The sequence below is a fragment of the Octopus bimaculoides genome, chromosome 1, assembly GCF_046866305.1.
Source record: "Octopus bimaculoides isolate indiv1 chromosome 1, ASM4686630v1, whole genome shotgun sequence".
Lineage (NCBI taxonomy): Eukaryota > Metazoa > Mollusca > Cephalopoda > Octopoda > Octopodidae > Octopus > Octopus bimaculoides.
In genome coordinates, this window is record NC_142928.1 from 135,375,438 (window position 1) to 135,385,623 (window position 10,186).

The 10,186-nt window shown below is 37.5% G+C and overlaps 5 non-coding genes across 5 annotated transcripts; all 5 read left to right on the forward strand.

The window, feature by feature from the left end:
* The first annotated feature begins 716 nt into the window (after positions 1-716).
* LOC128250069 (U6 spliceosomal RNA) lies at positions 717-823 on the forward strand. Its single transcript, XR_008266185.1, has one exon. It is a non-coding gene; the product is annotated as a U6 spliceosomal RNA (small nuclear RNA).
* A 1,584-nt stretch (positions 824-2,407) lies between these two features.
* On the forward strand, positions 2,408-2,514 carry LOC128250070 (U6 spliceosomal RNA). The gene has a single exon (XR_008266186.2). It is a non-coding gene; the product is annotated as a U6 spliceosomal RNA (small nuclear RNA).
* A 1,546-nt stretch (positions 2,515-4,060) lies between these two features.
* On the forward strand, positions 4,061-4,167 carry LOC128250071 (U6 spliceosomal RNA). The gene has a single exon (XR_008266187.1). It is a non-coding gene; the product is annotated as a U6 spliceosomal RNA (small nuclear RNA).
* Positions 4,168-5,462: 1,295 nt separating this feature from the next.
* Positions 5,463-5,569, forward strand: LOC128250073 (U6 spliceosomal RNA). The gene has a single exon (XR_008266189.1). It is a non-coding gene; the product is annotated as a U6 spliceosomal RNA (small nuclear RNA).
* A 1,112-nt stretch (positions 5,570-6,681) lies between these two features.
* On the forward strand, positions 6,682-6,788 carry LOC128250079 (U6 spliceosomal RNA). Its single transcript, XR_008266203.1, has one exon. It is a non-coding gene; the product is annotated as a U6 spliceosomal RNA (small nuclear RNA).
* Positions 6,789-10,186: the final 3,398 nt, after the last annotated feature.

The following is a 10,186-nucleotide window of genomic DNA, read 5'->3' on the forward strand; positions in this document are numbered from 1 at the left end:
AGAGAAAAAGATTTTCCAACACCCTGTTTATGAATTTCTTTCTTAACAATACACATGGCATTACTTTTCTTAAAAACGTTTTTTCATTACCCAATTAGATGTGTTTACGGAGAGAAAATATGAAACCAAGAAACAAGGAAGGTATCAGATGGTCGTGAGATGAGCTAAAAGCATCTTTTTCCGAAGACGCTCCCCACCCCACAAAAAAAGTACCGCGAAAAAATATCTGAAAAATTGCAACTTGTGTATACTGCCTATAGCTGACGTCCACCATCCAATGTATTCTTTTTTTTAAGAATGCATTCCGTTCATTGGATAACGTACTCCAAGATATAAAGGCGTTTTAATAATAATAATATCCAATGAAAATAAAGCAACAACAAAGTTTCAGCCCTTCCCATTCCGATGTCGTGAGTAAAGGATAGACTAAATAATGTAATCAAAAGTGCATTGTAATTGAAATGGGGACGGGTTGTGCATTACCTTTAAAACAAACAAACTTTTCCTTTCGTTCTGGGCTAAGCTACCACTAAACAACAACACAGATAGAAGAAATCCTACAACGATCTCGTAACTAGGAATAAACTATATCATAAAAACATTCCACAATTTACTATATCATTATTATTATTACAAATATGCAAATGAGGCAGCTTACTATGGTTAAGTGTACTAGATAGGGCATGTATATATAGCGAGGCTTAGCGGAAGTTGTTGTACTAGCTACGGCGGTACATATTCTAAAATTGGAACGATACAGAGAAGATTAGCATGGCCCCTGCGCAAGGATGACACGCAAATTCGTGAAGCGTTCCATATTTTTTCTTACTATTTCTACTGACATGGATATCCATTTTTTTCTTGTTGTCATTCTTTTCTCTTCCATGAAATTTATTCGCATCTTCCGTAACTTTCAGAAATTTCATCTAAAACTGTATAGTTCCAGTGAATATATACAGAAATTGGTGAACGTAACGAATTCCTACGCTAGCCATTCAAAAGTGCTTTTATAAGTTTCTTTGCTTCCATTAAATTCCAAGTACAAGTACTGCAATATTTTTCAAAATAAATACAGAAAAAGTTATAATAATAACATATCAAACAAAAAAACAACAGCGATCTCAAAATATCGGGTTTCCCCATACCAATTTTTTAACTTCGTTTTTAATTTCACGTTTAACACTATGACGATTAAAATTGTTAATATTTTTTCCTCGACTTGTTAATTTATAAAAGTTATCCCCTCCGCTATTTCCATTCGGACTCCAAACTTGTCGTTCAATTGCGCATGCGCGTATGCAGATTTCCAATCGACTAGACGACAGACAGGGCAGACTTCATGTGGTCGTTCGATAAACTAGAAACAAGGATCAATTCTCCTTGAAATCACGTGGTTCTAACGACTTATAAAACAAAAGATACATCGGACATTATATATAGTCCGCCAGAGATTCTTTCGATTTTTGATCAAAAAATAAAAGTGTAAATATTAATGATATTAAGCAACGACCAATTAGACGTGTTCAATATCAGGTTTCGTTTTTTCATAACTTCCTCGAATTATGAAAGTTCAACAACACTACAACTATGAAAATGATGAGAATTTATTGTATTTGTGTTTTGGTAAAGCTTCATCATGGAAACCCTTTATCAAATGCATTCATTCAATGAAACGTGTACACCTGTTTCGGTTGTGTACTCTACACTACATTATGGCATGAGCTATTCTTGAGATAAAAGTGAAATATTCCAGTTTTTCCAAGATATGATGGACTTCATGTGTACTCAATCGTTATCTCTTTTCATGAAGCGTTCACACTGGCATAGTTTTGACAACTTCAAAGAGCTTTCCTTGTGCCTAATTTGAATCATCAGTAGTTTTCCTATAAAAAAAATAGCTACTACTAAAGCAGCGCGGACCCGAACGCGCAGTCGCGCGTCCGCGCTAGCTAGTCTTGAGTGGTCGATCCTAACCCTAACTCTATCCCTAACCCTAACCCTAACCCTGTCCCTAACCCTAACCCTAACCCTATCCCTAACTCTAACCCTATCCCTAATCCGCGTGTGCAAATGAATACGTGTTTAGGGTTAGGGTTAGGATCGACCACTCACGACTAGCTAGCGCGGACGCGCGACTGCGCGTTCAGGTCCGCGCTGCTTTAGTAGTACCAAAAAACAAATAGACCGAGCGAAATATGCATTTGCGTACAAAATATATGATTTACAGCGTTTTAACGTCAACAGATATGTTATGGATAATCGTAACTAGCAATGAAAAATATGATAAACACCTTCCAGAATTTACTATATCATTATTATCATTACAAATATGCAAATGAGGCAGCCTACTATGATTAAGTGTACGAGATAGGGTATGTATATATTACGAAGCTTAGTAAACGCTATTGTACTAGCTACGGCGGTACATATTCTAAAATTGGAACGATACAGAGAAGATTAGCATGGCCTCTGCGCAAGGATGACACGCAAATTCGTGAAGCGTTCCATATTTTTTCTTACTGTTTCTACTGGATAGCCATTCTTTTTTCTTATTGTCATTCTTTTCTCTTCCATGAAATTTATTCGCATCAGCCGTAACTTTTAGAAATTTCATCTAAAACTATATAGTTCCAGTGAATATATACAAGAATTGGTGAACGTAACGAATTCCTACCTAAGCCATTCAAAAGTGCGGTACTACTAAAGCAGCGCGGACCCGATCGCTCAGTCGCGCGACAGGGCTAGCTAGTCGTGAGTGGTCGATCCTAACCCTAACCCTATTCCTAACCCTAAACACGTATTCATTTGCACACGCGGGTTAGGGTTAGGGATAGGGTTAGGGACAGGGTTAGGGTTAGGGGATAGGGTTAGGGTTAGGATCGACCACTCAAGACTAGCTAGCGCGGACGCGCGACTGCGCGTTCGGGTCCGCGCTGCTTTAGTAGTACCCAAAAGTGCTTTTACAAGTATCTTTGCTTCCATTAAATTCCAAGTACATGTACTTCAATATTTTTCAAAATAAACAGAGAAAAAGTTATAATAACATTTAAAACAGAAAAAACCCCAGCGATTTCACAATATCGGGTTTCCCATACCAATTTTTTAACTCCGTTTTTAATTTCACGGTTAAAATTGTTAATATTTTTTCCTCAATTTGTTAATTTTTAAAAGTTATCCCCTCCCCTATTTCCATTCGGACTCTAAACTTGTCGTTCACCTTCGCATGCGTGTATGAAGATTTTGCAATCAACTAGACGATAGCCGGGCCACACTTCATGTGGTCGTTCGATAAGCTAGAAACAAGAATCAATTCTCCTTGAAAGCACGTTTTTCTAACGACTTATATATAAAACGAAAGATACATCGGACATATATATAGTCCAAGAGACATTCTTTCGATTTGTGATACAAACATGAAAGTGGAAATAATAACGATATTTAGCAACGACCAATCAAACGTGTTCAATATCATGTTTCGTTTTTTCATAATTTCCTCGGATTCTAATATTTTCAACAACACTACAAATATGTAGTGAGAATTTATTGTATTTCTGTTTTGGTAAAGCTTCATCATGGAAGCCCTTTATTAAAGGCATTCATTCAATGAAACGTGTACACTTGTTTCAGTTGTGTACTCTACACTACATTATGACATGAGGTATTGTTGAAATAAAAGTGAAATATTGCAGTATTTCCTAGATGTGATGGACTTCATATGTACTCAATCGTTGGCTTTTTTCATGAAGCGTTCACACTGGGATAGTTTTGACAATTTTAAAGAGCCTGTCTTGCGCCTAATTTGAATCATCAGCGGTCTTCCAATAAAAAAAAAATACACCGAGCGAAATATGCATTTGCGTACAAAACACATGATTTTCAAAGATTTAATGCAAACAGATATGATATGGACAATCGTAACTAGGAATGAAAAATATGATAAACACCTTCTAGAATTTACTATATCATTATTATTATTACAAATATGCAAATGAGGCAGCCTATTATGGGTAAGTGTACGAGATAGGGTATGTATATATTACGAAGCTTAGTAAACGCTATTGTACTAGCTACGGCGGTACATATTCTAAAATTGGAACGATACAGAGAAGATTAGCATGGCCCCTGCGCAAGGATGACACGCAAATTCGTGAAGCGTTCCATATTTTTTCTTACTATTTCTACTGACATGGATATCCATTTTTTTCTTGTTGTCATTCTCTTCTATTCCATGAAATTTATTCGTATCTTCCGTAACTTTCAGAAATTTCATCTAAAACTGTATAGTTCCAGTGAATATATACAGAGATTGGTGAGCGTAACGAATTCCTGCGCAAGCCTTTCAAAAGTGCTTTTATAAGTTTTTTTGATTCCATTAAATTTTAAGTACAAGTACTTCAATGTTTTTTTTTAATAAATAGAGAAGAAGATATAATTATAAGATTTAAAAATAAAAAAAAACAGCGATCTCAAAATATCGGGTTTCCCCATACCAATTTTTTAACTTCGTTTTCAATTTCACCTTTAAAACTATGACGATTAAAATTGTTAATTTTTTTTTCCTCAACTTGTTAATTTTTAAAAGTTATCCCCTCCCCTATTTCCATTTGGATTCCAAACTTGTCATTCACTTGCGCATGCGTGTATGCAGATTTCCAATCAACTAGACGACAGCCAGGGCAGACTTCATTTGGTCGTTCGATAAGCTAGAAACAAGAATCAATTCTCCTTGAAAGCATGTTTTTCTAACGACATATAAAACGAAATTAAAAATCGGACATATATATAGTCCGAGAGACATTCTTTCGATTTGTGATACAAAAATGAAAGTGGAAATAATAACGATATTTAGCAACGACCAATCAGATGTGTTCAATTTCATATTTCGTTTTTTCATAATTTCCTCGGATTCTAATATTTTCAACAACACTACGACTATGTAGTGAGAATATATTGTATTTGTGTTTTGGTAAAGCTTGATGAAGTAGACCCTTTACCAAAGGCATTCATTCAATGAAACGTGTACACCTGTTTCAGTTGTTGTGTACTCTACACTACATTATGGCACGAGCTATTGTTGAAATAAAAGTGAAATATTGCAGTTTTTCCTAGATATGATGGACTTCATATGTACTCAATCGTTGTCTCTTTTCATGAAGCGTACACACTGAGATAATTTTGACAACTTTAAAGAACTTTCCTTGTGCCTAATTTGAATCAATGGTTTACAATTAAAAAAATAGACCGAGCTAAATATACATTTGCGCGCAAAATATGATTTTCAACATTTCAACGTGAACAGATATGGTATGGATAATCGTAACTAGCAATGAAAAATATGATAAACACCTTCCAGAATTTACTATAACATTATAATTATTACAAATATGCAAATGAGGCAGCCTATTATGGTTAAGTGTACGAGATAGGGTATGTATATATTGCGAAGGTTAGTAAACGCTGTTGTACTAGCTACGGCGGTACATATTCTAAAATTGGAACGATACAGAGAAGATTAGCATGGCCCCTGCGCAAGGATGACACGCAAATTCGTGAAGCGTTCCATATTTTTTCTTACTGTTTCTACTGACATGGATATCCATTAAATTCCAAGTACATGTACTGCAATATTTTTCAAAATAAATAGAGAAAAAGTTATGATTACATTTATAAGAGAGAAAAAAACTAGCGATTTCACAATATCGGGTTTCCCATACCAATTTTTTAACTTCGTTTTTAATTTCACGATTAAAATTGTTAATATTTTTTCCTCAATTTGTTAATTTTTAAAAGTTATCCCCTCCCCTATTTCCATTCGGACTCTAAACTTGTCGTTCATGTTCGCATGCGTGTATGAAGATTTTGCAATCAACTAGACGATAGCCAGGGCACACTTCATGTGGTCGTTCGATAACTAGAAACAAGAATCAATTCTCCTTGAAAGCACGTTTTTCTAACGACTTATATATAAAACGAAAGATACATCGGACATATATATAGTCCGAGAGAGATTCTTTCGATTTGTGATACAAAAATGAAAGTGGAAATAATAATAATGATATTGAGCAACGACCAATCAAAATTGTGTTCAATATCATATTTCGTTTTTTCATTATTTCCTCGGATTCTAATATTTTCAACAACACTACGACTATGTAGTGAGAATATATTGTATTTGTGTTTTGGTAAAGCTTGATCGAGGAGACCCTTTACCAAAGCATTCATCCAATGAAACGAGTACACCTGTTTCAGTTGTGTACTCTACACTACATTATGGCATGAGCTATTCTTGAGATAAAAGTGAAATATTGCAGTTTTTTCCTAATGTGATGGATTTCATATGTACGCAATCGTTGTCTCTTTTCATGAAGCGTTCACACTGGGATAATTTTGACAACTTTAAAGAACTTTCCTTCTGCCTAATTTGAATCATTAGTGGTTTTCCAATACAAAAAAAAAAGACGAGGTAAATATACATTTGAGCGCGAAATATATGATTTTCAACATTTAAACGTGAACAGATATGGTATGGATAATCGTAACTAGCAATGAAAAGTATGATAAACACCTTCCAGAATTTACTATATCATTATTATTATTACAAATATGCAAATGAGGCAGCCTATTATGGGTAAGTGTACGAGATAGGGCATGTATATATAAAGAGGCTTAGCGGAAGTTGTTGTACTAGCTACGGCGGTACATATTCTAAAATTGGAACGATACAGAGAAGATTAGCATGGCCCCTGCGCAAGGATGACACGCAAATTCGTGAAGCGTTCCATATTTTTTCTTACTGTTTCTACTGACATGGATATCCATTTTTTTCTTGTTGTCATTCTCTTCTATTCCACGAAATTTATTCCTGTCTTCGGTAACTTTTAGTAATTTCATATAAAACTGTATAGTTCCAGTGAATATATACAAGAATTGGTGAACGTAACGAATTCATACGCTAGCCATTCAAAAGTGCTTTTATAAGTTTCTTTGCTTCCATTAAATTCCAAGTACAAGTACTGCAATATTTTTCAAAATAAACAGAGAAAAAGTTATAATAATAACATTTAAAACAGAAAAAAACAGCGAATTCACAATATAGGGTTTCCCCATACCAATTTTTTAACTTCGTTTTTAATTTCACGTTTAAAACTATGACGATTAAAACTGTTAATATTTTTCCCTCAACTTGTTAATTTTTAAAAGTTATCCCCTCCCCTATTTCCATCCGGACTCCAAACTTGTCATTCACTTGCGCATGCGTGTATGTAAACTTTGCAATCAACTAGGCGACTTTTGAAGAGCTGTCCTTGTGGCCTAAGTTGTATCATCTGTGGTTTTCCAATAAAAAATGTAAATAAACTTCGGTAAATATACATATGCGCACGAAATATATGATTTTCAACATTTTAACATAAAGAGATATGTTAAGGACAATCGTAACTATGAATGGAAAATAGATAAACATCTTCTAGAATTTACAATATTATCAGTATTATTGTCTCCCGAAAGCGGATGGACGTGTCTCCCGAAGCTCTGTAAGTTGTTGCCGTTTTTACCCGGAAATCTTTTGAAATCTGTTTTAATTTTTATATATTGTTGTAGCCAAGCCAACTAGGTTCTTGCGGAGCTAGTCGGTTAGGCGAGATTTCCCCCATTTAGGGGTGAATTCTTAGTTTGAAAAACTTCCATTTTCACATTTCACACGTATCATATCTGAAAAATGTCGGAAAAAAAAATAACAAGCTGTTCTCTTCTCTCTGCATCACTCCCCTACAAAAAGAATGACGGGTCAAGTCCTTTTTCACCCCGCCCAATTAATGCCATAAAAGGCAAAATGTCAGTGAAAAGAGCAGCCAGCTGTTCTCTTCTCTCTGCATCACTCCCCGACAAAAAGAATGACAGGTCAAGTCACATTCCACCCCGCCCAGCTGACGCCATAGTGGACAGTGTTCCTGATTCAGGTCTGTTTAACAGACTCTCTGCTGCTGACTTCCCAGCTCTCACTTCCACCATTGCTTCTACACCGGAGAGGGAGGAGGAAAAAAAGAACAAAGTAAACAACACCAGCAACAGCACCAAGACCACAACCAGTAGCCATTGTAACGGTTTCGCCTCCGCAGCTAAGCAGAGCTCAGAAGAAATCCAAGTGACAATGGCAGAAATAAAGAATGCCAAGGAATTGTTAAGAAGGGATGGCAATAATGTCTTCCTTAACACACCACAAGCATTAATACAAGCAACGAAAAGAAAAACAATAGTATACAAGGTATTCAATACAAAATACCAAAAGATGGAGAATGCTACCCCACAGAGATTGGAGATAGCTCTAAAGCTGATATGGGGCCAAAAAAGCTTCGTAACCAAAGGGAAGCGCTTTGGAACAGTGGAAGTGCGCTTCCCAACGGAAGAGGATGCCATCCGGCACTCTACAACACCGTTAAAGGCGGAAGAATTATTACTCGTGCCGACATACCTTGGTCGACGTGTGACAGAAATAAAAATAAATCATGTGCCACCAGAACTGAACATCTCCTGGCTAGTGGCAGCTATGCTCTTCGACATTGAAGAGACTGCCACTATCCTAAAGGTGAACAGAGTAAAAGAAAAAAACTGGTTGGGCATGGAAATGCATCTCCTTGTTCAGATTGAACAAGATAGCATAAATACCATACCCGACGCCATAAACCTGTCAGATGGCAGTAGAATACACATTGCTGTAGAGGGGCGCAGACCAAAGTTCTACCTCTGCAGCAGTGAAAAACACCTAAAAAGAGACTGCCCCATCTACAAGCAAAGAATGGAGGCAGACAAAAACAGAAAATTGCAGCAACAACAACAACAACCAAAAGCCTCCACACCACCAACACCATCACCACCAGCACCACGAAAAGCGACACCACCATCTCCAGCCATCACCAAACCAACACCAACACCAACACCAAGAACCTCCACACCAAAAAAGATAACAGAACCAGCAACAACAACAACAGAAATTGTAAAAGAATCTTCACCAGATCCGACAAACATTCCCTTTCCAGATCAGATCAGCTCGGATTGTGCGAGCACTGATAGTGAAAAAGGGAAGTGGCACACTGTACCACCAACAAAAAAAAAACGAAAACGAAAGACAAAAGAAACAATTGACAAAGAGGGGAGGCGCGAAAACGGTGAGCTTCCCAACATCATCGGCAACAACAACACACACTCACAACAAATAGCAACACCTCCACCGCAAACACCAGCACTCACACACACCACAAACGTAACAGCCATCAACACAAAAATGAACACTTATTAGACTTTTTAAAAAAACAGTACATATGCAAACTCCACAAATTTCATTATACCCCTACACAATGCACCACCAGCACACATACTCACACTAAAAATAACCCAAGAAAACTATAATAAAATAAAAGAAAAGTTTTCGAATGATGTTGGGTCGCTAGGGAGAAGCTTCTCCCAAAGCCTTTATCGGAATTTAGTGGAAACACCCACACGAAAACATAGGGGAGCCACCCCACCAGAAAACAGTAAGTAGAGCCTTTTCTCCTCTAGTACTTTCCTTTTTTAAAAAACATGGTAATTCTCAGAATCGGAAGCATAAATATGAGAGGCCTCGGGTCGCCTTGGAAACAAGGTCACCTGTTGAACGACCTGAGGTCTTACAGTGTAGATGTAGCAGCCATTAGCGAAACCAGGTTCTCCAACCCGCAGGAACTCGCAGCCCTTTTTGGCGAGTACGAGATTTTCCTATCTCCGTGTCGGCCGGGAGCGGGCGGTGGAGGTACTGCGGTGCTATTTCGGAAAGGCCTAGACTTGAAAATAAGGGCAGTCTTCCTGGATCCGGAAGGTAAGTTGGTGGTCCTGGACGTCGATAGTAGTGATAGCGCTGCTTTCAGACTACTGGCTGCCTACGCTCCGACAGGAGCAGGGCAGTCGGATTATTTCAAACGTCTGGAGGTTTTCCTAGGTACTTCTCGCACTTTAGTGCTAGTTGGGGACTGGAACGCTGTCCTAGACGAACGTATCGATAGGGTGGGTGCGGGAGCATCTAATAGGAAAGGGGGATGCAAGAGCCTCGCCAACCTGCTCAAACGCTTTCAGCTGTCCGACAGGTATCGACTAGACAACCCGAATGTACCAATGTGGACTTGGACTAATCGCATCGGGTCGTCTAGATCGTACG